The 27841-nt window shown below is 44.4% G+C and overlaps 2 long non-coding RNA genes across 2 annotated transcripts; one reads left to right on the forward strand and one right to left on the reverse strand.

The window, feature by feature from the left end:
* Positions 1–2181: 2181 nt before the first annotated feature.
* LOC126989504 (uncharacterized) lies at positions 2182–27841 on the reverse strand. Its single transcript, XR_007743394.1, has 3 exons — positions 27365–27841; positions 5852–5954; positions 2182–2670 (listed from the first exon to the last, which is right to left on the reverse strand). It is a non-coding gene; the product is annotated as an uncharacterized LOC126989504 (long non-coding RNA).
* Positions 10952–12661, forward strand: LOC126989496 (uncharacterized). Its single transcript, XR_007743391.1, has 3 exons — positions 10952–11398; positions 11697–11831; positions 12285–12661. It is a non-coding gene; the product is annotated as an uncharacterized LOC126989496 (long non-coding RNA).

Here is a 27841-nt window from a genome sequence, read left to right on the forward strand (position 1 = left end):
ACCTCATTTGCTGACATACAAAGGGTGCAGGAAGAAACTTTCATATTTCAAGCAATTTTCAAATTTAAAACATACGTCAACATTTACTTTTAAAAAGATAAAAGAACAGACTCTGGTGGGACATATCGCGATAGACAGTCGACAAAGACACGGTACCGTGTCGCAATTCATCCACCCTTTGCTTGTAAACAAATCCCGCGCATGCGCAGATTGGATGGGATGTCTTAGGATACGCGGATGGTTGATGACACCACACCGGGGAGGACACGTAGCAATGGGTTTCAGTTGGATAAGTTCAGGTTCAACAAAGACAGCCAAGCATTGGTTTACCAACTGAGTGGTGGATGAGTGGAACAGACGTAGAAGTCATGTGGTGAGCGCCAACACGATAGATACATTCAAGAAGAGGTTAGATAAGTTCTTGGATGGGAGGGGTATGGGGCGTTAGTTTGGTGCCGTGGTCTGGGCCAATATCAATATAACTATATAGACATTGATCTGGGCAGCATGTTGCGCTGTCTCGCGAGACCTCCTTCCTCCTCCTCCTCTTGTTGCGGGGGAGCCCGACGGGTGGGTGGGGGGGTGTCGAGGGATGGAATAAATTAACGATCAATAATTATCGCTTATTTTTTTAAATAAAGACGCTTATTGAAGTAACTATTTAGCAACATGTATAAAAGTAATTATAAGAATTATGCAGTCACTTGTTTGCCATGACAACGTTGACCACCTTCTTTTTCTGTGATCGGTGATCGGAAGTTAGTTTGTGAAGTTCCGATCTCCACAGTCCGATTACCTTTGACAACGATGATACAATCTTTGCATTCCGATAGTCTAGTGCTGTTCCGATCAGATGGGAAGATCGGACGATCGGACTGATGATCGGAAGTGCCCAGCTCTAACTTATACATAGCGGCTAAATCTAACATCATTGTCGCTCCACACCCCAGCTGTTTTAGACATGTAAATAAATTTATCCTTGGTACACAGTCATATGCACGGCTGAAATCAGCAAATGTTACAAATAATTTAAACTTCTTTCTTCTCGCAACATCCATCAACAATCTGAATGTGAGTAAATGTTCAGTGCAACCCCGCCCCGCCTGGCTGCCTGCCTGCTCGTGGTACGGCACGAACCACTGGCTGAGTCGAGCACACAACACCATGTCGTGCACCTTGGCCAAGCTGTTAATCACGTTTATAGGTCTATAATTACTAGGCTCAAACTTAGATCCACGTTTGAAAATTGGGAATGTTTTTGCATTCATCCAACCAGTATATAGAGTATAAACCAGTCATAAGCAGTGCATTAAATAAAGTAGCAATGACCATACAGTAATCCATCTAGTAGGCAGCCACTTAAGCAAAGCTGGTGGCAAGCCATCCGAGCCACTGGCTTTGTTAGGCTTTAAACTCTTTATTTGGGTTTCTATCTCTATTGGCCTGATCGGTTCGTCTAACACGGGAATGGTAACCTGCGTGAATAGTTCGTGCACAGCCAAATATTCAGTATTTGGCGGATTGAATATTTCTTCAAAGTAGGTTTTGAAGGTGTCATCACTGGGTTTAGAGTCATTACTATTATCATATGCCGTTAATTCACCGCGCCAGTTAATTGCCTGCCATAGTTTTTCATGGTCTTTTTCCTCCAGCATTCTCTCCCATCTGCCACGCGCGTCCACTACAACTGCCGCGCTGTTGTCTCGACGGCGGCTGCTGGAAGCACACTCATACAGCACCTCGGCTAGGTTCGATGCACGCACACACACACACACACACACACACACACACACACACACACACACACACACACACACACACACACACACACACACACACACACACACACACACACACACACACACACACACACACACACACACACACACACACACACACACACACACACACACACACACACACACACACACACACACACACACACACACACACACACACACACACACAAAAACCTCTCTCTCTCTCTCTCTCTCTCTCTCTCTCTCTCTCTCTCTCTCTCTCTCTCTCTCTCTCTCTCTCTCTCTCTCTCTCTTATTTAGTCATTGCTTTTGTCATAAAATTTGTGCCCCTTATGCTATATTGAATTGAATTTTTCATTTCTTGTTTTATTTTATTTTCCAGATCACTGCTGATACAAATTACATCAAGTAAGGAAACTCGGGAGCAAAAATGTTCTCCTCCAGCTTCTTTTCCACATTTACTTCACAAAAAAAGCTCATGAAGCTCTTCTTGTAACCTAACATATCTTAGAAGTATAATATGGAAAACAGGATGGGATAGGAAAAATGAGTAGCCGAGAGTCTAGCCAACAATGTCTGCCTAATAAAGTAATACTCGTAGGTAAAGTGCGGAGCATGCGATATTGCTGCGCGTTGCATCGGTGCTCATTTCCGCTTTCTTGACCTTTTGAGCCTGTGGTGGACTCGTATCCACTAGCCCGGGGACACTCGTCCCTTTGCCGTCCGGATTCCCACAATTTACCTCCCCAAGTTTCCCCAGGTACCCGTTTATCGACCAACCCAAAAGGAAGGATGAACAGGAGCAATTGCTGGGTGGGCTGTGCGCCGAAGGCTCCTAATTAGACTCGAACCGGTGCCCCGAGGAGTGGTAGGCGGTCACAGAAACCACTCAGCTACGGACGCGCAGGGGCTGGGGTGTAAAGAGAGAAAGCCCATTTTAACTCTCACTCTGCCCGGGAATAAAACACAAGATCTCTATTCAATCGAAAAAACGCGGTTACCAGCGGAGTTCCATGTGCCACCCCCCAAAAAAAATTTCTAGATCCGCCACAGAGAGAGAGAGAGAGAGAGAGAGAGAGAGAGAGAGAGAGAGAGAGAGAGAGAGAGAGAGAGAGCGCACCTGCTCGAGAACCATCCATCATGGCAGGACAACAGAAACATATTAAATGAAATTTGAACGGTAGCAATAATAAGGTTGTTTTTCTATACTTCACTGCCGAGAACTGAATGAACGAGGTGATTCAGCATCTTTGTTTGCTCAACTCTCTCTCTCTCTCTCTCTCTCTCTCTCTCTCTCTCTCTCTCTCTCTCTCTCTCTCTCTCTCTCTTTCACCTTCCCTCTCTCTCCTTTTCTCCCTCTCTCTCTCTCAGCTGATTTATTTCCATTTTCCTTTATTTCCACTGGTTTTATCTTCGCGTCTTCCTTCCTTCCTTCTTCCCTTTCCTTCTTTCCTTCCTTTCCTTTCCCTCCCCTTCCCTTCCTTCCTCTCTACCCTTGTGATTCATAATGCGTAGTTCTGCGTCCATCTCCGTCACTCTATTCCGTCTCACCCTTCCCCCGATCCTCTTTTTATATTTTCACTGCATCGCTCACTCACTCGGTCTCTCATTCTCATCAGTGTGTGTAATAAGAATAGTGGATATTACGAAGGGCTGAGGAAGGGTCTGAAAGGTTGAAAGAGGATCAGGAGTAGGAGGAGGAGTAGGAAGAGGAGGAGGAGGAAATACAAAGAAGAACTGGAGAACGAGAATTGAAGAAGAGATCGATGGCAAGAAGGGAAATACATGTGAGATGAGGTTCGTAGAAGAGGAGGATAATGAGGAATTAGTAAGAGGAGGAGGAGGAGAAGAAGGAGAAGGGAAAGAGCAAAATGGACGAGAGAGAAAGAGGAGAAGAAAGATGGAAAATGAAGGAAAAGAAAGAAGTAGATCGTTGAAAAGGAAGAAAGATAGATAAACAAAGACTGAAGAAGAGAATGAGAAGAAGAAGAGAAAAAGGAAAGAGAACGAGGAAAAGGGAGAGAGAGACAGATAGACAGATAAATAGACAGACATGCTAATTATTTCGGGTATACTCCACCACATACCTCTCCTCTCTACGCCTATGAGGTAGTTTCATGGTCAGAGGAGCTTTGATAGGCTTAGAGAGAGAGAGAGAGAGAGAGAGAGAGAGAGAGAGAGAGAGAGAGAGAGAGAGAGAGAGAGAGAGAGAGAGAGAGAGAATGGTCCATAATGTTTAACACTATCTCATGTGAACGAAATCGGCTCGTGGGTCAGTGAAATGTTTCGCTGTCCACATGCCCGTCAGATACGAAATGCTTTTGGGCTCAGAGCAAAGTGAAGATGACTCGTTTTCTCCACAGCGACATACGCCTCAGAGTGAAGAAGTTAACATGAAACTCGAGTAATATATTCACTTAGATCACAGTCTATATATGCTTTACAGTCTGTTCACTTCAGGACGGTAAGGAGTCAGTTTGGCGCATGACGTCACATATTAGGCTTCCTCCTGCCCGGGCCACGAGTGGAAACTGTTTGTGTGCGTACATAGCTTAACTATTACCATTACTTCTTTTTTTTCGGCGTCGCAGACGCCGATCAACAGATTACCTATCTTCTAAATGTTGTTGTTGTTCTCTTCAAGTTGTTTTCCTGGCTTAAACATGCATTGTAGACATGACACTGTGTAATAACATTTGTTAGCCCTGATGAACCCTACAACATAGCATTACAAACAGTCAGCTTTTTTTTTTTTTTACGTCTTGGCCTGCGGCGCCGGTAGGCCTTCATAGTAGGGCCTAATGGGCGGCCCCAGCCCGTTGTGGTCCAGGCAAGTATTTACAGTGGCGCCATCTTTACTTTTCAGCATTTTCCATTTTAGACCCCGAGTTGCATAATAGAAATTGTTGGGGGGGTGTTGGAGGGTCATGTGGCGCCGATCATCTAGTACAGTTTTTGTGCTATTAACACTTGTTATGTACTACTTTTATTTTCATAAACATTAGTATTTATATTACTATGATGAACTTTTCTAGTTAAACCATTTATTATTATTATTATTATTATTATTATTATTATTATTATTATTATTATTATTATTATTATCATTATTATTATTATTATTATTATTATTATTATTATTATTATTATTATTATTATTATTATCATTGTTATCATTATTACACACATACCCCAAAATAAATGTTTAGGGATATTTGAATTTTTATTTTATCTTCATTATGTTAAAAATTATATTCATGCAAAAAAATAATAAAAGCTAGAAGTCTCCTAAAACTACCTTGTGCGATTTTAGTTACATATTGTACGAGTATAGGCAGGGGAAAAAAATCCATTTCAAAAGTAAATACCGTTACCGGTATTACCGATATTTTGAGGAAATACCGGTATTACTGGTGCCATGGCTTATACCGGGAAGAGGCGTACCCGTATTATTTCAGGAAACCTGTATCGGCAATACTGGTATTTTTGTCGATACTGCGGTGTGTGAGGTCCCGGCAGTACCCAGAGGTCGAAAATAATGAGCAGGGAACCCTTCTCTCTCTCTCTCTCTCTATCTCTATCTCTATCTCTATCTCTATCTCTCTCTCTCTCTCTCTCTCTCTCTCCCCTTATAACATGTGAATCTGCATCATAGATACGATAACACGAAAGCCTTATTTTAAAGCTAGAAACGTATACAAGAACAATATAAAGCAAGGTGTAATGTATAGAGAGGTAAGCACCGCAGATTAGTGGACAGACAGACAGACAGATAGACAGACAGGTAGGTGGAGGACATACTAATGACGCCTGGAACGTAAGAACATAAGAGCGTAAGGAGTCTGCCCAGTAAAAAAAAAAAACTTGGAGAGAGAGAGAGAGAGAGAGAGAGAGAGAGAGAGAGAGAGAGAGAGAGAGAGAGAGAGAGAGAGAGAGAGAGAGAGAGAGAGAGAGAGAGAGAGAGAGGGGGGGGGGGGGTCATTACACATCATTATTCACCTAACCAACCGAGACCCCACACTCTCAAAAAAACACAAAAAACATGAAGTAACCACACGAACAAGCTACAAACACAAGCAAGTAGTACTCACCAGTATCCAGGGCGCGTAGGAAATGACGGGTCACCCTCGCTGGCGGTAACTGGCAACATATACTGTTGGCACTGTTTCCAGGTTTTCTTTTCCACACTATTCACTGTAAATTTGAAAGGGTAACTTAATAAAAGGTAATGAATGGTATAAAAAACTGTTTATCATGTGTTTCTGGGTGTCCAAGTCTAGTTAGTGTGTTAGTTTGAATGGGTGATATGATATATATGATGAGGTGGGATTTGAAACTACCCACTCGTAACCTGTATATAAGAAAGGGTAACAAATAACATGAGTAAATGCTAGAAAATGTGTTTGTTATGTGTTCTGGTGTCTGAATGTCTAGTTGAGTGAATGGCTGCTATGTTAATGAGGCGAGATTTGACACTGATCGCTCGTAACCTAGCAACTTACCTCGCGGAGAAGGTAAGAAAAAAAAGAAAACCCTTTTTTTTTTTTAAGAGGCGCAAACAAAACACTAACACGATTACATCACTTAAAAACAACACTAACACATTAGTAACCAGCCCACAACACAAAGCCCAAATTCTCAACACAGTTCCAATCGGTGTACACACAAGAACACAACCTGACACCAAACATATCACACAGCCCCTTCCCCCCATAGCCCCCCTTGACATCACGACTAACGGAATACAGAAATTCCAGGAAGGACTCGACACAACTAAATCCACACGGCCCGACAACATTCCCGCCTTCATCCTTAAGTCCTTTGCCCTCATCCTTGCCCCCATCCCTCAGGCCATATTCACCCAATCACTATCATCCACCTCATTGCACTCTGACTGGCTTTTGCCAAACATTATTCCTTTATTCAAGACAGGTGACATGACTGACCCTGCCAATTATCGCCCCATCTCACTAACATCGATTCCATGTAAAATTTTCGAACACATAATACACAAACACATAATGAATCACCTTGACACAAACAACATCCTTACTGACTCATAACACGGCATTCGACCTAAACGCTCATGTGAATCGCAACTCATTACTACAAATAACGAAATTACAAGGCTACTTGACTGACGTGACATTAAGCAAGTTGACACTATTGTTTTAGATTTTGCCAAAGCCTTCGACAAAGTCCCGCACAAAAGACTGACATTAAAATTGAAATACTACGGTATTTCAGGAGCTATTCTTCACTGGATCACTGCATTTCTTACTAACAGGACTCAACGTGTCCTTTTTGACGGATCTTCATCCGACACTGTCCCTGTTTCTTCAGATGTCCCACAAGGCACCGTTCTAGGCCCCTTTCTTTTCCTCCTGTACATTAACGATCTTTCACTGTCGACTCCTAACTCTTCCACCAAACTTTGCCGACAATAGTTTACTGTTTAGAGCAGTAAAGACTACTGACGACTGCAGACTACTACAAAACGACTTGGACGCCCTCGAGCGGTGGGAACGCACCTGGCAGATGCACTTCCGACCAGACGAATGCAAACTATTAAGATTCACCAGAGCGCAAAACCCCATCCATCACACTTACACTCTCCACAATTCAGATTTGGAATCAGTTCACACACACAAGTACCTTGGTATCCATCTCTCAACTAACTTGAAATTCAACACCCACATAAACTATATCAGTGCCACAGCCAACAGAACACTGGGGTTCCTGAGGAGGAATTTACATAACTGCACACCTGACATTAAACACATAGCTTATGACACACTTGTGAGACCAACACTGGAATAATGCTGCACGGTGTGGGATCCTCACACACACAGAAGCATTGATAGGTTAGAACAAATCAACACCAAGGCGGCAAGGTTCATTACGAACAATTACACTCGAACGCCTGGCATCAAAACACGGATCAAACAACAGATAAACATGGACCCTCTTCACTTACGCAGACTAGCACACATACTTACACTTATGTGCACGATCACAAACACTCACATTGTCATTGACCCACAAACATACCTACACAACGCAAACAGTCAACGTACTCGTAACACACACATCCATAAATACCAAACATATCACACAAACACTGACGCATACAAGCACTCATACCTTCCACGCACCATACGTGACTGGAACAGCCTCCCTCAACAGATTTTAGACTGCGGTACAATACTCATTCAAAAAACAAATACATACTCACTTGTCACCACAACACACCAATACTAACAATTACACTTGATTCACTTCCCTCCCCTGCACACTCGGCTACCCCGGCCGCATAAACCCGAACTGTATTATTGTTCGGCACCATTGGGTTAAAAGTGGTTGAAAAAGGCCGTAGAGTCGTCATACTCAGTATCCATAATGGCCCAAGACGCAGAAAACGATGCTTTTATGGATAACTAAGAAAACTGTGAGATTCTATGCTCAGCTGCAATAAACATAAGCCCTCACATTATATATGCAATTCTTAGTCTGACTATATAGAATTTCTCTCTCTCAGCTTAAGTTTTATTATTTATTCTATGCATATATATATATATATATATATATATATATATATATATATATATATATATATATATATATATATATATATATTTATATATATTTATATATATATATATAAAATGCACTTTTCTTAATGATCATTCAGGATTTATTCATACACTACTTTTATTCTTTCTCTCTTTATTGTATATATGATTAGTTATGTAAAATGTATTAACAATAAATAACACTCTACTCTGTCACGTCTACCTGATTCTCCCATACTAGTCCTGTCTACCCCCCACCCCTATCCACCTCACGTTGACCTGAGTTCCCTAGGGAGGGTAATGAGGTCAGCACTAAAGAACGGATTACAGGGTCTAGCTTAAAATTACCTTCATTAAGATTAAAATTATCAAACTTTTGTATACATGCAGACTCTATTATTCTACGTTTCTTAAAGTGATAGAGTGATTATTTTCTGAAGCATGTTTAAACATAGCATTATTCAGGTTACATGTCCGAAAAGCATATAGATGTTCTTTTACACGAGTTTCTAAATTTCTAACAGTTTCTCCAATATAAACAAGGTCACAATCTTTACAGTCAATTTTATATACGCCAGCTGTACCATCTACAAAATTCTTGTTTTTACTAACGTTGATTTAATGGTGGAGATATATTTATATGCTATGTTTACATCAAGGTCCTTATTAACAGTTTTAACGACATCAAGTTCAGGTCAGGTCAGGTCAGGTCAGGATCAGGTCAGTTCAGGTAACACCCCAGACAGCAGATTCGGTCAAGGAGAGGTCATCAGAAGTGACCGCATAGAAATTAATTCAAGCAGTCTCTCTAGAAGTTTTATAAATTTATATCAAGAATATAATAATTTTGTTCAAAATAAAAAAGAAATTCAGAATGACTTTATCCCAAAGAAACTGTTTAGGTCAAGCAGTAATGATCCTAAATGGAGACGCAGAGTTAGAGGAGACATGATTGAAGTATAGAAATGGTTCAAGGGGATTAACAAGGGAGGGGCAGTGACGGCATGAGGTCAAGTGCACTCAGGTCAGCCACAGTTTGGTGGTGACTGCTGAGAGGACTCAGTCAGAGGCTAAACTTCATCATGGCAACACCTAGAGAAGTGTTCGATTTCGAAGACGAAGGTTTTTCTACTATCATTCTAACCGAGACAGAAGATTTAGTGCATTTTCGCTTAAACGTGAAAACCGACGAAGAGTTCCAGCGTTGGAAGGAGCTATACATGGGAAAAACCAACACTTGCTTCAACGTCAAGCATGTATATCCTGCCCGTTGCAGAAAATTGCTTCATAAAATACTAATTTGTCATCATGGTGCTGCTCGCCACTTGGGAAAGAAGAGAACATATACTGGGTAAGTACCTGTTAAAAATTTGTTCTATAAATAGGATACATTTACTATGCCCTGCGGTTCAAAATACATATCAGTTATTTTAACACACTATATGAAGGAAACTGCAAACCTCTCGTACTCAAGGCAGCTCCTTCTACCATCCCCATTTCTTATCTATGCTGTTCTTGATATTCATCTTAACCTTGTTCGTAGGTGCCCTGTAACAATGGACGTTGTCATTCGGTTCATAACTAAGGACACTGTAAAGAAGGACAAACTGATGGCCACACACCCATGCTTCGTAAAACTGAAGGGACAGCACAATCACTCTCTACAGTCTGCAGAAGCTCTGAACCAGCTTAGGGTACTTCCGGAAACGAGGGAGACTTTTATTAAGTATTTTGAGCAAGGTACGGTAACTAATTGTTCACTGACTACTTCATTTCGTTTTCGTTCTGAAAATACTAATTTCTAAGCAGGATTGATGTAGCATTTTATGTTGTGTCTCTTAGTGCACTTGCACTATTGACTGTGTAATATTTTAACACTTCAGACTGCATGTGACATAGATTTAAGGAATATTTTAATAGCTAGGTACATTATTCATGTCTGCGCGAGCACCATGGACAACACATTCTGCTATACGTTCAATTTTCAATTTTCAGGAATGACTGCTAATCAGGCTGGAAGATTCCATGTCCTAAAAATGGGGCTGTGTGATGACTTATTTGGACAGGCCAATCATGCTATAAACCCATCGCCTCGTGCTATCAGTTATATGAGAGACGAATGGCTGAAGAATGAACATGGTGGCCTGAAGAACTTATCAATGGCAGAGGCAATCAGAAAGTATGCCGCAAATAACCCAGATGTGACGATACTGGAGGACATATCAGAAGGAAGTTTTACTGCAGTACTTGTTACAGCTTTTATGAAGAGAGTCCACATTAAATTTAGGAAGCTGGAGAAGTAATCTTTGTGGATGCCACGGGATGTGTGACCAACTCAACACTTCAGTTATTCCTTCCTTCTGTGCTGGACCAGCAGGTGCTGCTCCACTGGCAGTGCTGTTTACATCTTCCCAAGATGAAGCAACACTGAAAAAGGTAAGTCTGACAATTTTCCTTTACTGAATGTTGTTAACTCCGACTGTGGATTTGTAATCGGTATATTGTGCGTGAGAAATACATAGAAATGGTCTTCGTATTGCATACTAACTCTCTCTCTCTCTCTCTCTCTCTCTCTCTCTCTCTCTCTCTCTCTCTCTCTCTCACACACACACACACGCACACACAAAGGGTCGGTTGGAAACCTAGGGTAACTGTCATTTCTGTGAAGCTTGGCTTGTGCTCTGGACGCATACTTGGATATATCTGAAGTTAATCACCTTTGCTCTTATCTACAGGTTTTGAAATGGTTAAGAGTGCTGTAGCAGAAAAGGCCTTCTATGGGAAGGGCACGCCGGAGACTTTCATGACTGACAACTGCGATGCCATGAGGAAAGCCCTAGCAGCAACCTGGCCTGGAGCTCGACAGTTCCTCTGCATTTTTCATTTTCTACAACAAGTATGGAGGTGGCTATTGGACTCGAGACACGAAATCAAGAAAGAAGATCGCCAGGAACTTATGACTATAGTGAAAAGCCTCGTATATTCAGCAACGAAGAACGATTTATTCACGTCATGGGGAAAATTCAAGGCTAATCCTCTTTCGGAGAAGTATCCTAACTTTAGAAGGTACAGTATATTGCCATAATGTTAATCATATCTATAACAATAGTGATTTCGTAATATGGATGATAAGTACAGATAATGCATTTTTTTTTTTTTAATATTTTCAAAATCATCATAATAATTGATAACATTTATATACTACTACTACTACTACTACTACTACTACTACTACAGACTTCACGAGCTGTCTAGATGTTTGCTGGCCTTTTGTAAATAGTTAATGTAAGGTCGTGTGAGTTTCCATGCTCTTCTGAACACCCAGTATTTAGGTCTAACAACTATTTTTGTTTTCTTATTTCAGCTATCTAGGCTCACTGATGGAAAGGAGTGACGAGTGGGCGATAACGTTCAGGGCAGGTGCGGTGCTACGTGGACATCACACCAACAACTTCTGTGAGGCAACAATGTGCATCATTAAGGAAGTCGTTCTTAATAGGTAAGCGCCAAGGGATGTTTCTTTCTTATTTGTGATGGCTGGTTTTATTAATATAAGTACCATACATCAACATGAAATTCAAACTGCCATTTTACTGACTAGTTGTACAATTGGAGGCCTTCTCGTAAAGCTCGACTGTGTTCTATTACTTTTTTTTTTTTTGTTCTACATATTTTCGCATCATCAACAAACTCATCTGCGTTACTAGTGATGACAATGTCCTTAATTTTCTTGATTTCCGTGATTATTGTAAGTAGGGTATTACTGCCTATTATATTCAAGTGTTTCCATTACAGTAAATCACATACACAACATATTTTCCTTTCTAATAATTAAGTTCCCCCCTGAATCTAATATTCTGTTGCATTCTGTTGCTTCCCCTTATCAACATTTAAGTGTTTGCAGAACATTACTTACTTGTCTATTTATTCTTTCTCTCTCTCTTTTTTTTAGATGCAAGGCATACAACGCAACGCAGCTGATCATTTTCATGGCCGAAATCTTTGACAGCTACATGAAGAAGAGGCTGGTGGACGTTGCGCTTGGCAGACGGAGAGTGAAATCATTAAGCACGGCTACACTGCCTCTAGAAATGGTTACTTTCCAAGGTAACGGAAAGTACAGAGTCCAGAGCCAGTCTACTCCATCCCTTCAGTACGACGTAGATCTTGTGACTGGATTTTGTGAGTGTACTGCAGGGGAAAATGGTTCCTTGTGTAAACATCAAGCTGCCTGTGCAGACTACAGCATGACGGTCCTGCCCCAAGTCTTCACTGCCACTACTGAAAACAGACGGTGGCTGGCGTCAGTGGCAGTAGGCGACGAGAAAGTTCCACCGAAGGCTTTTTAGAGGACTGTTGGAGCCAACATTAGAAAAAGAAGAAACTGCCTGTGCTTCTCCTGTTCAGGAATCCCAGGAAAGCACAGAGATCCAGCTAATGCCTCCTGAAGTGAACGTCGAGAATCAAGATGAAAATCCGCACCAGTCTCCAGATGTTGGCGAGTTTGTAGCTACATTCCAAAATGTGGTCGAAAATATGCCAACAGTGACACTGCGGCAGCCCTCAGTACTGCTGTGAGACGGTTAAAGACTGTGAAAAGTGGGACTCAGCTGAACAGCATACTGCAGACCTTTGGAAGTGGCCTTTGCAATAAGGGAGCTGGCCGAGGAAAAATTGATGCCAGCCAACATCTATCGCAAGAAGAGGGCCAGGAAAACCCAGAGGTGCAGCCCTCTTGGTAAGGGACGACGACCGAGCCACTTACCAAACCCAAAACCAAAACGACCGCGAAATTTGTCCCAAAATATTGCGCAGAACGTGGCTAATGCTAAGTCACACGGGAGTGGCCACTAGGATAGGGAGTATTGTACATGCATTGAAATAAAATTTTTGAGCGTCGGTTACAGATTTCTGTGGTATTTGTAAATATAAAGAAGGTTTGCCCGTTTTTCTAAGCTTAAGATGAAATTGACCGCATGAGGAAAACTGATGAACATTTAGAGGAGAGAGTAGAGTGTTATTTATTGTTAATACATTTTACATAACTAATCATATATACAATAAAGAGAGAAAGAATAAAAGTAGTGTATGAATAAATCCTGAAATAATAAAACTTAAGCTGAGAGAGAAATTCTATATAGTCAGACTAAGAATTGCATATATAATGTGAAAGCTTATGTTTATTTAAGCTGAGCATAGAATCTCACAGTTTTCTTAGTTATCCATAAAAGCATCGTTTTCTGCGTCTTGGGGCCATTATGGATACTGAGTATGATGACATGACTCTACGGCCTTTTTCAACCACTTTTAACCCAATGGTGCCGAACAATAATACAGTTCGGGTTTATGCACCCCGGCCCCTCAACAGCCAACAAATATGCGTGTTATGCACCTATACAGGTGCCCTGCGCATTATTATCCAGATTCAGATACCATATGAAGCAACGACTAAGACCGAGGCAGATAACTGGACCCTTGATAATAAAACGTTACCTTAAATTAACAGTCTCCCCTCCAGCAACCTTGTGCATTAGATTCTCATTCTCATTCTCATTCTCTCTCATTCTCTCTCATTCTCTCTCTCTCTCTCTCTCTCTCTCTCTCTCTCTCTCTCTCTCTCTCTCTCTCTCTCACGCGCACGTAATTATAAAACCGTAATTACTCAAGTTTCCCGTCATGCACAGAAGCTCCTTTACGTATATACTTCACCCCAAGCCAATTACCGCTCGCCTCATTAGGTGTGACGCCCTTAGCGGAGCAATGAAGACAACGGGAGCGTGTTTTGCGGCTGTGTGAACGAGGAAAGGAAGGGAAGCTGACGGATGAGGTGCGAGGGCCGACCGGGACAGGAGGAGGAGGGAGAGGTGGAGGAGGAGGAGGAGGGAGAGGAGGAGGAGGAGAAGGAGGAGGGAGAGGAGGAGGAGGAGGAGGAGGAGGAGGAGGAGGAGGAGGAGGAGAAGGAGGAGAGAGTGATGTATAGAGAAAGATGGTAGAGAGTGAATAACAGAGAGGTGGAGGAGAAGGAGGAGGAGAAGGAGGAGGAGGAGGAGGAAGAGGAGAGTGAGTGATACAGAGGAAGATGATAATGGAAATGAATAAGAGGAAAGTGCAACTACTTGTCTGTTCTCTCATTATCATCATCATCATTATGTGCGAGGAAGTGTGTGAAAGGAGAGGAGGAGAAGGAGAGGGAAGAGGAGGAGGAGGAGGAGGAGGAGGAGGAGGAGAGGAAATGACAAGCAGTGGAAGATGATAAAAGTAAAAAAAGAATAAGAAAGTGCTACAGTTATTTCATCATATCATTATCATCATTATTATCCTTATTAATCCCATCAGCTCGTCTCTCGTCTTAACAATGCACGTTACGGCGTCAGGAAAATACCTCCTCGACATCTAAGGGAATGCATTAATATCACATAATAAGATTTAGTGGATTTTTCATGCGTGTGTTCCCGGCTTCATTAGTGCTTCGTGAGAGGAGTGTAGCGGGTACTGTTATGTTTAGCGAAGCACACACACACACACACACACACCTCACACACACACACACACACACACACACACACACACACACACACACTTGATCATCATTGGACAGAGGGCTTTTTTTCCGCATTATTATTTTTTTTTGCCCTGTAGCTGCTTCCTTTACTATATAAAAAAAAAGTCTCGTATATATTCCTCGTCCTTTCGCTTGTGTACTGAACCTCTGACATGTTTCGAGTTCACAGCCACAAAGATTTCGATAAGATTTCCATTCTCATTTAGGTTTTTTGTTCCTCTCTCCTGATCTTGCCTTGGTTTCCTCCACAGGCTCCCTTAAGTTTTGGCCGGATGACGGAGCTTGTCTCTGGGGCCGAGAGAACCGAGTGGCCTTAAGGCTTGTGTAGTAGACGGGCAAGTAGCGTCATGAGACTGCTGCTGCTTCTTCGCCAAACTTCTGGATGCTGGCGAGAGACTCAGAGCGGAGGAGGATGCGGGAGAAAATATACGGCCGTGTGGTAGTTTGAAGGACGTAAAGATGCGATTCAGTATGAGCATAAAAAAATTTCCATAAAGTGAAGAAAGTAGCGCCAAAACTCCCGGGAAACTATTATGGCGAATTTCACAGAGGCGTCAATCATGCCTGGTAATAGTGAGTCAGAGGGTTGTAGAGAGTCTAGCCCACGGGAGGGAGACCAGGAGAAGAAAGGAGCCTTAGGACGCTCCGAGTTCTGGGGAGCCGTTCTGCCCACAGTGCTGTTGTTGATGCCGAACACGTTAGCGAGAACATTCTTCAAGGCAACAACCACCACTAACGGAGATGACGCACCAAAGTGACCTCACCCTCGTGCTTGAGAGACGGCCGAGTAGACAAAAACATAACGGTGCCTCGGGTATTAGATTCGAGCGCAGAGTGAGGTCAAGGATGCTGTCTGGTGATTCTGACGTGCTGACCGAGTGAAGGGCCTTACTTAGTGGGTCAAAAGAACGAAGAAGGAGGGAGGTTACGTTTGGTTTCGGTGCCTAATTTTGAAATAACAACCGATGAAGTCCTTAAAGCTCTCCATTCACTTAAAACAAATAAAAGTCCCGGACCCGATAAAGTATATCCTATACTGCTCAAAGAAACAAACAGCGAAATACTCTCCTCCCTCACAACCGTATTCAATATGTCCTTGCGACAAGGCATCGTCCCCTCGGATTGGAAAAAGGCTAACGTGACACCGATTTTTAAGAAATGAGACAAAAAAATACCAGGTAACTACCGACCCATTAGTCTAACTTCAATTGTAGGTAAGCTACGTGAGAGCATAATTAGAGACAAAATTGTGAGTTACCTCGAAAGCCACTCATTAATTGGGGATTCACAACACGGCATCCATAACAAAAGATCCTGCCTATCAAACCTATTGACCATTTATAACGACCTCTTCCCAGTTTATGATGTAACCAAATCATTGGACGTAGTCTATCTTGATTTACAAAAATCAAGCTCGCTAATTCCCGAAGAAAAAAAGAGTAAAGCCATATTACACTTACGCCAAAATAAGGTTTAAGGAAAGAGTTACAGAGCTATCAAGTCTAAGGAGGCATAAACTCCCTCCCTCAAACACAACACCTTATAGAAGAGCCTTGAAACACGCTGGATGGTGACGGTATGGTGAGCCGGAGAGAGGGGGAGAAAAGTAAAGGGAACAGAGAATAGGAAACTTGTTAGGGAAAATTCTTGGATAAGGTCTTTAAAAGAGGAGGTCGAAAGGAGAGGAGGAGTGATAATGAATGCGTGTGTGACCTTGAGGCTGTGGTAGTGAGGATGATGGAGGAGGAGGAAGAAGAAGAAGAGGAGGAGGAGGAGGAGGAGGAGGAGGAGAATGAGGAGGAGAGGGTGTTCAGTGAGAGAATCTTATGAGTGATGAATATGAGATGAACACAAGTCTTTTATGTCTAAAAGCTTCTTAAGAAAACAGTGTGCAAGAGGAGTGGCCATACTAGAGGCACCTGCCGCTGGCTAAGCTGGTGCGACTACTGCTACCGCGAAGGTCACACCACAGCTAACTGCCGTGCCTCCCATGCCCAAGAAAGGCACGAAAAGATCTACCGCCAGTTGTCCGAGCAGACAGCCGTCACCTCCCTCCTTATCGAGACCCTAAACAAGCACCTCACACAGCCTCCTCTCCCCAGTTACCAAGCGTCTCAGCGCCAAGCACCTCATCCCTCTCAACACCCCTACACACCTTGGAATTATGCCGGCAGACCCAACCTTCCAAGAGAAACTGACGATTATGTTTACTAACATCAGAGGCCTCCAAACTAACATAGGAGATCTAAAACACTCTTATGTTATCCCGCACTCCCCAGACAGCATAGCCACAGTGGAGACCTTTCTCAATCCCACCATTCCCGCCAACTTTGGGCATATTCAAGGGTACTCTAGATGGCACCGAAGAGACCGAGCCCACGGTACCTTCGGGGGAATCGCAGTCTGCTTCCGTGACGGTCTTGCTGTGGAGGCCCTCGATGTCGACATGCAACGCCACCTCGAAATGGCATTCTTCAGGCTGTGGACAAGACAACGCGACTCCATCCTGCTCTGTGTATGCTACCGGCCATAGTGGCAGGGAGCGACCCCATCCACTTCCTCCACACAAATCTCGACACCCTTCTGCTCCAGCATTCCTGCAAACATCTCATTGTGGTGGGGGACATGAATCAGTACTTGGTGGCAAGGCAGTTCGAAGACCTTTTGACCATGTACGGCCTCATGAACCACGTTGATTTCCCTACACATATCTCCGGCTCCTCCCTGGACCCAGTCATTACAGACCTGCCAGAGGAAGTGGTCACCTGTCATCCCCTAGGTATGGTTGGCTCCTCTGACCATTCTGATGTGCTCACCACCATCAAGACCTCAATAGAACACGACGGAGCCACCGCCCGTGTGAACTGGTTGTGGTCCCGGGGAGATTGGAACAGCCTGAAGGCAAATCTGGACTCCATCGTGTGGACGGATATCCTCCACGGAGACGTCAACACCCAAGTGGAGAACTTAACAAACCTTCTTCTGTCTCTGCAACAAGAATATGTGCCCAGCCAGTCATATAAATCAAAACCAAATGATCAGCCCTGGTTCGGCTATCAGTGCAGGATAGCCGCGGACACCAAGAGTAGGGCTTGGCTGCGTTACAAGTCCAATCCTTCTCAGCATAATAAAACCTTACACAAAAAGGCTGCAAGAACATGAGCCGGCTGCAAAAACAGGCTATACAACGCTGGAAGGAGGTAATGAAGACCAAGCTCAGCGGCCAGTCTGTGGGTTGCAAGGAGTGGTGGAGTGGAGTGAAACAACAACAAGGCCTCTCAGCCGACAACGCCATCCCACCCCTCGTCAGGCCAGATGGGTCAGTGGCTATGCGCGACAAAGACAAGGCGGAGCTACTGGCGGCCCACTTCTCTTCCAAAATGTCAGTACCTGATCCCCTCCGCGCCCCCCCGAAGCTGCCATCCCTCACCAGGGCCTCTCTGGAGAGTCTCACTGTCACCAAAGAGGAGGTGAAAAATCTGCTGCTGCAAATAGACCCCAAGAAAGCCCTAGGGCCTGACAACATCAGCCCTCACCTGGTAAAAAGATGCGCCGGCTAGCTTGCCCTACCACTTACCACCATCTTCAAAAACATCCTTTCCACCTCCAAGTGGCCCACACTTTGGAAGAAAGCAAGAGTGGTGGCCATATACAAGAAAAAAGGCAAACAGGACCCAAAGAACTACCGCCCAGTATCCCTCCTCTCCACTGTTGGGAAAATCTTGGAGTCCCTTATAACAACCAAACTCACGGCCTTCCTCGATGCCCACCATCTCCTCAACTCCAAGCAATTCAGCTTCCGGCAGGGAAGATCTGCTGCAGACCTGCTGCTCCTTAACTCTGCCTCATGGAACCACTCGCTGGACAGGGGACTCGACACCTTCGTCGTGGCTCTTGACATAGCCGGAGCCTTCGACAGTGTTTGGCACTAAGGCCTCATCGCCAAGCTGAAGAGCCTAGGTGTGCGAGGCACCCTCCTGCAACTCATTGGGGACTACCTCCAGGACAGGGCGTTACAGGTGGTGATTAACGGCCACACCTCAAGCCAGCACCCCATCAATGCAAACGTGCCCCAGGGCAGCGTACTAGGGCCTCTACTGTGGAATGTTTATTTCAGTGACTTTCTCCAGCTCATCCCTGAGGCCCAGGCGTACGCTGACGACTGCACCCTTCCCTTCACCAGCGACAGACAGGACTGGCAAGGCACAGTGTGTTGCATCAACGTGGCACTCGACAAAATTATCGCCTGGAGCGGCTGCTGGCAAGTCACCCTGGCCCCTGACAAAACACAAGCAATGGTAATATCCCGCAGGCGAGATATCAACAATCTACCCGGGCCGGTGATACAACTGGAGGGGAAAACGCTACCCCTTCAAGACTCCATCTCCATTCTCGGAGTGGAGCTCGACGCAGGACTCTCCTTCACCAACCATGCTAAAAAAATATCAAAAAATGCAGCATGGAAACTCAGCTGTGTACGGCGCATCTCCCATCTACTTGACGCCAAAGGGACTGAGGTGCTCTACAAGGCACAAGTACGCCCCCTCATGGAGTAGGTACTCCCCCCTCGCCTGGTCCTCCTGCCCTCCATCCTACCTTGCAACGCTGGACCGTGTCCAGGCCAGAGCCCAGCGTCTGATACAGCGCACAGGTCCTCAGCACGCGCGTGGCTCCATGCAACCTCTCCAGGAGCGCAGGGATGTGGCAGGCCTATGTGTAATGTTCAAGGCACACAACCTAAACACACCCCACGTGGCAGCTCTCAAGCTCCCCGCGCCCCCAACCCCCATACACTCCACCCGAGCAGCACCCCACAGACAGGAACAAGTGGCTGTACCCTTCTCCAGGATAGAACACCACTTCCGCTCCTTCCAGCCCCGCTACAGCCGCCTGTGGAACCAGCTTGTTCGCCACACCGACCTCCACCATCGCGCGTCACTTCAAGTCTTCAAGCGGGAGATGAACAGCTGGATTAGGACTTCTAGGCAGTAATTCAATGTGTCTTGTATGTAGCTATAGATAGATGAAGCTTAAAACCTTCAACTTTAGCACAATTTTCTGTAAGCTCTGTTTAAATAAAAAAAAAAGAGAGAGAGAGAGAGAGAGAGAGAGAGAGAGAGAGAGAGAGAGAGAGAGAGAGAGAGAGAGAGAGAGAGAGAGAGAGAGAGAGAGAGAGAGAGAGAGAGAGAATTACATAGATATAATTACATAGAAAATCAGACCACACAGACCCCATGGTCCAGACTAGGTGGTCTGTCCTTAAACCTAAGTGATTTTACTTTAATCAGATGGCTCCAAAACGTTGCTTTTCTACTCTCTCTTTTTTTTTTTTTTTACAACAAAGGCTCAAGGGCACAGAAAAAAAATAATAAAAAAAAGCCCGCTAATCGCTGCTCCCATAAAAGAACCAGAAGAGGTGGCCAAGAGCAAGGTCAAATTCGGGAGGAGAGGTGTCCTGATACCCTCCTCTTGAAAGAGTTCAAGTCGTAGGCAGGAGGAAATACAGATAAAGGAAGATTGTTCCAGAGTTTACCAGTGTAAAGGATGAAAGAGTGAAGATGCTGGTTAACTCTTGCATAAGGGGTTTGGACAGTATAGGGATGAGCATGAGTAGAAAGTCGTGTGCAGCGGGGCCGTGGGAGGGGGGGAGGCATGCAGTTAGCAAGTTCAGAAGAGCAGTCAGCGTGGAAATATCGATAGAAGATAGAAAGAGAGGCAACATCGCGGCGGAATTTAAGAGGTAGAAGACTATCAGTAGGTGGAGAGCTGATGAGACGAAGAGCCTTAGCCTCCACTCTGTCCAGAAGAGCTGTGTGAGTGGAGCCCCCCCACACGTGAGATGCATACTCCATACGAAGGCGGACAAGGCCCCTGTATATGGAGAGCAACTGCGCGGGGGAGAAGAACTGGCGGAGACGATACAGAACGCCCAACCTCGAGGAAGCTGATTTAGCGAGAGAGGAGATGTGAAGTTTCCAGTTGAGATTTTGAGTTAAGGATAGACAGAGGATGTTTAGTGTTGATGAAGGTGAGAGCCGAGTGTTGTCGAAGAATAGGGGATAGGTGTTTGGAAGATTGTGTCGAGTTGATAGGTGGAGAAATTGAGTTTTTGAGGCATTGAAGGACACAAGGTTCCTTCTGCCCCAATCGGAAATGATAGCAAGGTCTGAGGTTAAGCGTTCTGTAGCCTCCAGTCTGGAGTCGTGTACTTCCTGTTTTGATGGTCTTCTATTGAAAGAAGTTGAATAATGCAGAGTGGAGTCGTCGGCATATGAGTGGACAGGACAGTTTGTTATGGAAAGAAAATCATTGATGAATAACAGGAAGAGAGTGGGTGATAGGACAGAGCCCTGTGGAACGCCACTGTTGATAGGTTTAGGGGAAGAGGAGTGACCGTCTACCACTGCATAGATAGAACGGCCGGAAAGGAAACTGGAGATAAAGGAATAGAGAGAGGGATAGAATCCGAAAGAGGGCAGTTTAGAAAGCAAAGACTGGTGCCAGACTCTATAGAAGGCTTTCGATATGTCTAGCGCAACAGAGAAAGTTTCACCGAAACTGCTAAGAGAAGATGACCAAGAGTCAGTTAAGAGAGCAAGAAGATCGCCAGTAGAACGCCCCTTGCGGAATCCATACTGGCGATCAGAAAGAAGATTAGAAGTGGAAAGATGCTTTTCAATCTTCCGGTTAAGGATTGATTCAAAAGCTTTAGATAGACATGAAAGTAAAGCTATTGGGCGGTAGTTTGAGGGATTGGAGCGGTCACCCTTCTTGGGCACAGGCTGTAAAAAGGCATACTTCCAGCAAGAAGGAAAGATAGATGTTGATAGGCAGAAACGAAAGAGTTTGGCCAGGCAGGGTGTCAGCACAGAAGCACAGTTTTTAAGGACAATAGGAGGCACTCCATCAGGTCCATAAGCCTTCTGAGAGTTGAGGCCAGAGAGGGCATATAAAACATCATTAGGAAGAATCTTAATAACAGGCATAAAGGAGTCAGAGGGGGGATGAGTAGGAGGAATATGCCCAGAATCGTCCAAAGTGGAGTTCCTACAGAAAGTTTGAGCGAAGAGTTCAGCCTTAGAGACAGATGAGACGGCAGTGCTGCCGTCAGGGTTAAGAAGAGGAGGGAAAGAGGAAGAAGTGAAATTGGAGGAGATATTTTTGGCTAGATGCCAGAAGTCACGGGAAGAATTAGAAGAAGCAAGGTGTTGACATTTTCTATTTATGGAAGAAGTTTTTGTAGGTCGGAGAATATATTTGGCACGATTCCGGGCTGAAATGTATAGATCAAAGTTAGTGGGAGTTCGAAGGTTCTGGAACTGTTTGTAAGCTGCCTCTCTGTCTCTAATAGCACGTGAACAAGCATGATTAAACCAAGGCTTTTTAGCATGAGGAGTAGAGAAAGTAGGTGGAATGTATGCCTCCATTCCAGAGACAATCACCTCTGTGATGCGCTGAGCACACACAGAGGGGTCTCTCTCCTGGAAGCAGTAATCATTCCACGGGAAATCGGAAAAGTACATCCTCAGGTCGTCCCACCGAGCTGAAGCAAAATGCCAGAAGCATCGCCTCCTCGGTGGGTCCAGAGGATGTACAGGAGCGATGGGACAGGATACAGAAATAAGGTTATGATCGGAGGAGCCCAACGGAGAGAACAGTTTGACAGAGTAAGCAGAAGGATTAGAGGTAAGGAAGAGGTCTAGAATGTTGGGCCTGTCTCCAAGACGGTCAGGAATACGAATAGGGTGCTGAACCAACTGCTCTCGGTCGTTGAGGAGAGCAAAGTTGTAGGCTTGTTCACCAGGCTGGTCAGTGAAAGAGGATGAAAACCAAAGCTGGTGGTGAACATAGAAATCTCCCAAGATGGAAATTTCAGCGAAGGGAGAGTGGGTCAAGATGCGCTCCACTTTAAAGTTCAAATAGTCAAAGAGTTTGACATAGTTAGTAGAGTTAGGTGAGAGATAAACAGCACAGATGTATTTAGTAATAGATTGACAATGAAGTCTTAGCCAGATGGTGGAGAATTCAGAAGAGTCAAGGTCGTGGCACGAGAGCAAGTGATGTCGTTGCGCACGTAGGCGCAACATCCAGCTTTGGATTGAAATTTAGGATAGAGATAGTAGGAGGGAACAGAGTAGAGGTTGCTGTCCGTAGCCTCAGAAACCTGTGTTTCGGTGAGGAAGAGAAGGTGAGGTTTAGAGGAGGAGAGATGGTGTTCCACAGAATGAAAATTAGAACGGAGACCGTGAATGTTGCAGAAATTGAGAAGGAGGAGGTTCGAGGAGTTATCAGGACACCTCTCAGGTCGGCAGCCAGAAGGGAATTTATGGTCCCCCCCCTCCTCGGGGACTCCGAGGCAGTTATTTTTTTTTTTCGCCATGTTGAATTTTGAATTTTGGGAAAAGGTGTGTGTGTTTTGTGAGTGTAGTATGGTGTAGAAAGAGAGAGGAACTGTCTTTAAAGAGCATGATGAACTGCTCTCTGGTGTTGATGAGACAAAAGGGAAACGGTTAGTGAGGACATGGGAAGGGTCTTTGAAGGGCTTCAGCACTCTCCTCGCTCCCATATATCCTCACCGGGAGTAGCTCACGCCCGTTCGGTAGGTGCCCTCCTACCTACTACTACGAAAGTTAATATTAAAAAGGAAGTGACGGTCGAGCTTGTTTTTAAAGGAGTCAATCGTGTTACACTGGACCACTGATGGTGGGAGCTTATTCCATTCTCGCACTACAACGTTGGTGAAGAAAAACTTGGTGCAGTCTAAATTTACTTGTCTGCATTTGAGTTTTATGTCATTGTTCCTCGTTCACAAAGTGTCATCGATCATAAACAATTTTGTTCTGTCTACATTCGTGAAACCATTAAGTATTTTAAAACATTCGATCAGTTTAGCTCGGAGGCGACGTTTGTCAAGAGAGAACATATTAAGGGTGGAAAGCCTTTCTTCGTAGGATTTGTTGCGCAAGGAAGGATCATTTTGTTGCTCGACGCTGAACACCTAGTTTAGCAATGTCCTTTGCATGGTGGGGAGACCAAAACTGTACCGCATATTCCAAGTGGGTCTGACTAAACTATTGTGGATAGTTTGAATTACATCTTTATTATTTAATTATAATTTTCTTTTAATGAAGCACTTCATTCTGCTCGCTTTATTTGCTTCATCTATGCATTGATGTGAGAATTTGAGGTTTGACGCGATTTTAACCCCCAGGTCCTTAACGCATTGAACGCTTGTGAGTTTAACGCCGCGCATTTCGTAATCGGACTTCTTATATTTTGTTCCAACTTGAAGGACCTGGCACTTGTCTACGTTAAAGGGCATCTCCCCTTTATCCGACCAAGCTGAAATTTTGTGCAAATCCTCTTGGAGGCTTTGCCTGTCTTCGTCAGTGAGAACCGAGTTACCAATCTTTGTGTCGTCTGCAAATTTACTAATGCGATTATTGAGTCCAACATCCACATCGTTGATGTAAATAATGAAGTGCACTGGGCCAAGAACCGAGCCCTGAGGGACGCCACTAGTGACCGGCGCCCACTCTGAGTTAAATCCGTCAATCACAACTCTTTGTTCTCTGTTGCTCAACCAATTCGCGATCCTTTGGTTTACTTGACCGTCAATGACTATTTGCTTTAATTTATAAAGTAATTTATGATGTGGGACTTTATCAAACGCTTTCTGGAAATCAAGACAGACTACGTCCAATGATTTGGTTGCGTCATAAACTGATAAGAGATCGTTATAAAAGGTCAGTAGGTTTGACAGGCAGGATCTTTTGTTACGGAAGCCATGTTGTGAATCCCCAATTAATGAGTGGCTTTCGAGGTAACTCACAATTTTGTCTCTAATTATGCTCTCGAGTAGCCTACCTACAATTGAAGTTAGACTAATGGGTCGGTAGTTACCTGGTATTTTTTTTGTCTCCTTTCATAAAAATCGGTGTCACGTTAGCCTTTTTCCAATCCGAAGGGAAGATGCCTTGTTGCAAGAACATATTGAATACGATAGTGAGGGAGGAGAGTATTTCGCTCTTTGTTTCTTTAAGCAGTATAGGATATACTTTGTCGGGTCCGGGAGTTTTATTTGTTTTAAGTGAATGGGGAGCCTTAAGGACTTCATCGGTTGTTATTTCAAAATTAGGCAATGCTTGCTCGAGATTTACAATAGTACTGGTGTTGGTGGTAGTGGGAGGAAGACTGTTAGTATTAAACACCGAGGAAAAGTAATTGTTTAAGAGGTTTGCAATGTGTTGACTGTCAGTCACTAGTGCACCGTCGCTATTTGTTAAAGGTCCAATACCACTGTTACGCCACCCCCCCTACCACACACCATACACGGGCAGGCAGGTGGCGTGATCCTCACCAGAACAACCACACGGGCACCAGTCACTCACAGCGGCCCACACCGAACACCGAGAGGAGGAGGGAACGAGGCAGGGCACAAAGGATACACGTTCAACACTAAGTTCTAGTTTAATGACAGGTTCTTCACACAGTACAGCAACTTTCAAGGGCACAGAACAGTTAGTTAATCAGGCACAGTACAGGGGCACGGCAGACACGCACACCGGATGCACACAGCTCGCGAGCGGAGCACACAGCTGAACACTCTCTCAAGCCCAGACACGCGTCTTCTCTACTTCCTCAGCGCCTCTCGCTCGCCACTCTCCACTCTGCCGACTCAGCACTTCCTGCCCGGCGGCCGGAGGCCCCGGGCTCCCCTCTGTCTCTCTTGTCCCAACAAGTAGAGTTGCACCATGCTGAGCTAACATTGCATCATGCTACAAGTTCATCACATTACACATACAATCATACACATACAGCACATTCGTAACACTTTTGATCGCCTTTCTGTTGTTTATGTAACTGAAGAAAGATTTCGGATTATTTTTAGTTGGCTGCAATATTTTCTTCATATCTACGCTTTGCCTGACCTACTAGTCTTTTTACTCGTCGCCTGGCATCATTATAAAGTCTAATATTTTCGGGCGTGCTTCGTTCTTTCTTTAACCTGTAAAACAGTTTTCTCTCATTGACTGATTGTTTAATTTCGCTATTAAACCACGGTGGGCTTTTATTAGTGTTAATTCGCTTCTCGCACAAGGTGACGAATGTGTTCTGCTGAGTGAGTAAGTGATTTTTAAAGCTTAGCCAGGCATCCTCTACGTTGCCGTCATCTGAGAGTTGTATTTGTTAGTTTTTGTCGGATTTCTACGAAGTTAGCTCTTTTGAAATTGGGCACCCTTACTTTATTTCAGTCACTGATGATTGAGCTCTAATGTCGACGCGCACTAATTTATGATCGCAAGAATCGAGGTATTCTCCTACCGTGACACTACTGACTAGGTTATCTTGGGTCGTTATAATAAGGTCGAGTATATTATTTTGTCGAGTTGGCTCAGAAACCATTTGGCTTAGACAATTTTCTTCTAGAAATTCTATCATTCTATGTGACTCGCCTTCTGTACCTGACAGTGTCGCCCAGTCGATATGGGGGAGGTTAAAGTCTCCTTATATCAGTGAGTCGTTGTTATTAAGTGACTGCCTTAAGACGCTGTACATTTCAAGGTCGTCATCGAGTGATTGCCCGGGAGGTCTGTAGGTGACAGATATATTTAAATTGACTTTTGCAATGTTTACTCGCACGTACAAATGTTCAACGTTACTGTTTCTTGGTGTTATGTTAGTGGGTTGCAAATAGCTTTTGACAAAAAGGGAGAGAGAGAGAGAGAGAGAGAGAGAGAGAGAGAGAGAGAGAGGAAAACAATATAAATAGAGGAGGAACGAATAGAAGGCAATATGGAGTAAGGCGACTTTTCTTCCCGTCTCTTCTGCTTCCCGTTTTATCTATTTCTTCCTTCGTCCCGCTTATTTTTTTCCTTTTCTCCTTCCCTCAACCATTGTCTGAAGCGTAGCCTGACAAACCACCACCAAACGAAGCCGACAACGCGTTCTCTCTCTCTCTCTCTCTCTCTCTCTCTCTCTCTCTCTCTCTCTCTCTCTCTCTCGATCAAACTTCTCTTCCTTATTTTCCAACTGTGTGTGTGTGTGTGTGCCATTATTTTACTTGTCCTCGGCACCTCTACCAGCATCTAATAACGCAGGGAAAATGCTTTACATTTACATAGAGAGGATTTGTATGGTTATTATAATTGATGATAATTTACTTCCCTCCGAGACTCGGATTTACCTAATTTCTTGAGCCACTTAAGAAAATAAAAACCCTAGCATGACAGTTTTAGCAATGTTCATTATGCGTCCTGGTGAAGAGGAAGATAAGTAGAACAGGATTATCGTTATAGCTATCACACACACACACACACACACACACACACACAATGACCCAACAGGTAATTTATCCGATAGATACCCGACGCGATGATTGACGAACCACCACCTCGCCCATCCAGCATCTACGCAATGACGCACGACCTTCCCCAGCTACGTAAGCCTCTAAGTCTAAGGGTTCCCACCTTGACAGTGACGTGGCGTCAGGCTGTGGTTGGTCGCTCTGCCGCCGCCTTGCTGCTAGGCGCGTTCAGGGCCGTTGTTGCTGTGGCTGGAGCCGCCGCGTGTGTGTGGCCAGGCGAGGTGCCGCTGCGGGGCCTCCCTCATCCCCCCCCCCCCCCACACGTTCAGAGCAAGGAGCACACTCCTACTTTTCCAAAACTTTTTATATCCAGATCTAACTTCGGTAAATATTTGTTCCTTATAACACGATTACCACACCGGAGAAGCCGATCATTGCTGATGTTGACACACTGCACAGCACTCGGGTCACAAACAACTGTCACGCGATACCTGCTCACCGGAGAGGATTTTACGAGTAAAATGTTTGACCAATGTCCCACGCACGCAGTCCGGGAAACTAAGAGAAGGAGCGCGTCCCCTCCTCGTCGACGGTCCTCTGACAACTGACGCTGAGCACGCACCTGCAGCACCTCCGCCAG

This window comes from Eriocheir sinensis, chromosome 6, assembly GCF_024679095.1.
Source record: "Eriocheir sinensis breed Jianghai 21 chromosome 6, ASM2467909v1, whole genome shotgun sequence".
Taxonomy (NCBI): Eukaryota; Metazoa; Arthropoda; class Malacostraca; order Decapoda; family Varunidae; genus Eriocheir; species Eriocheir sinensis.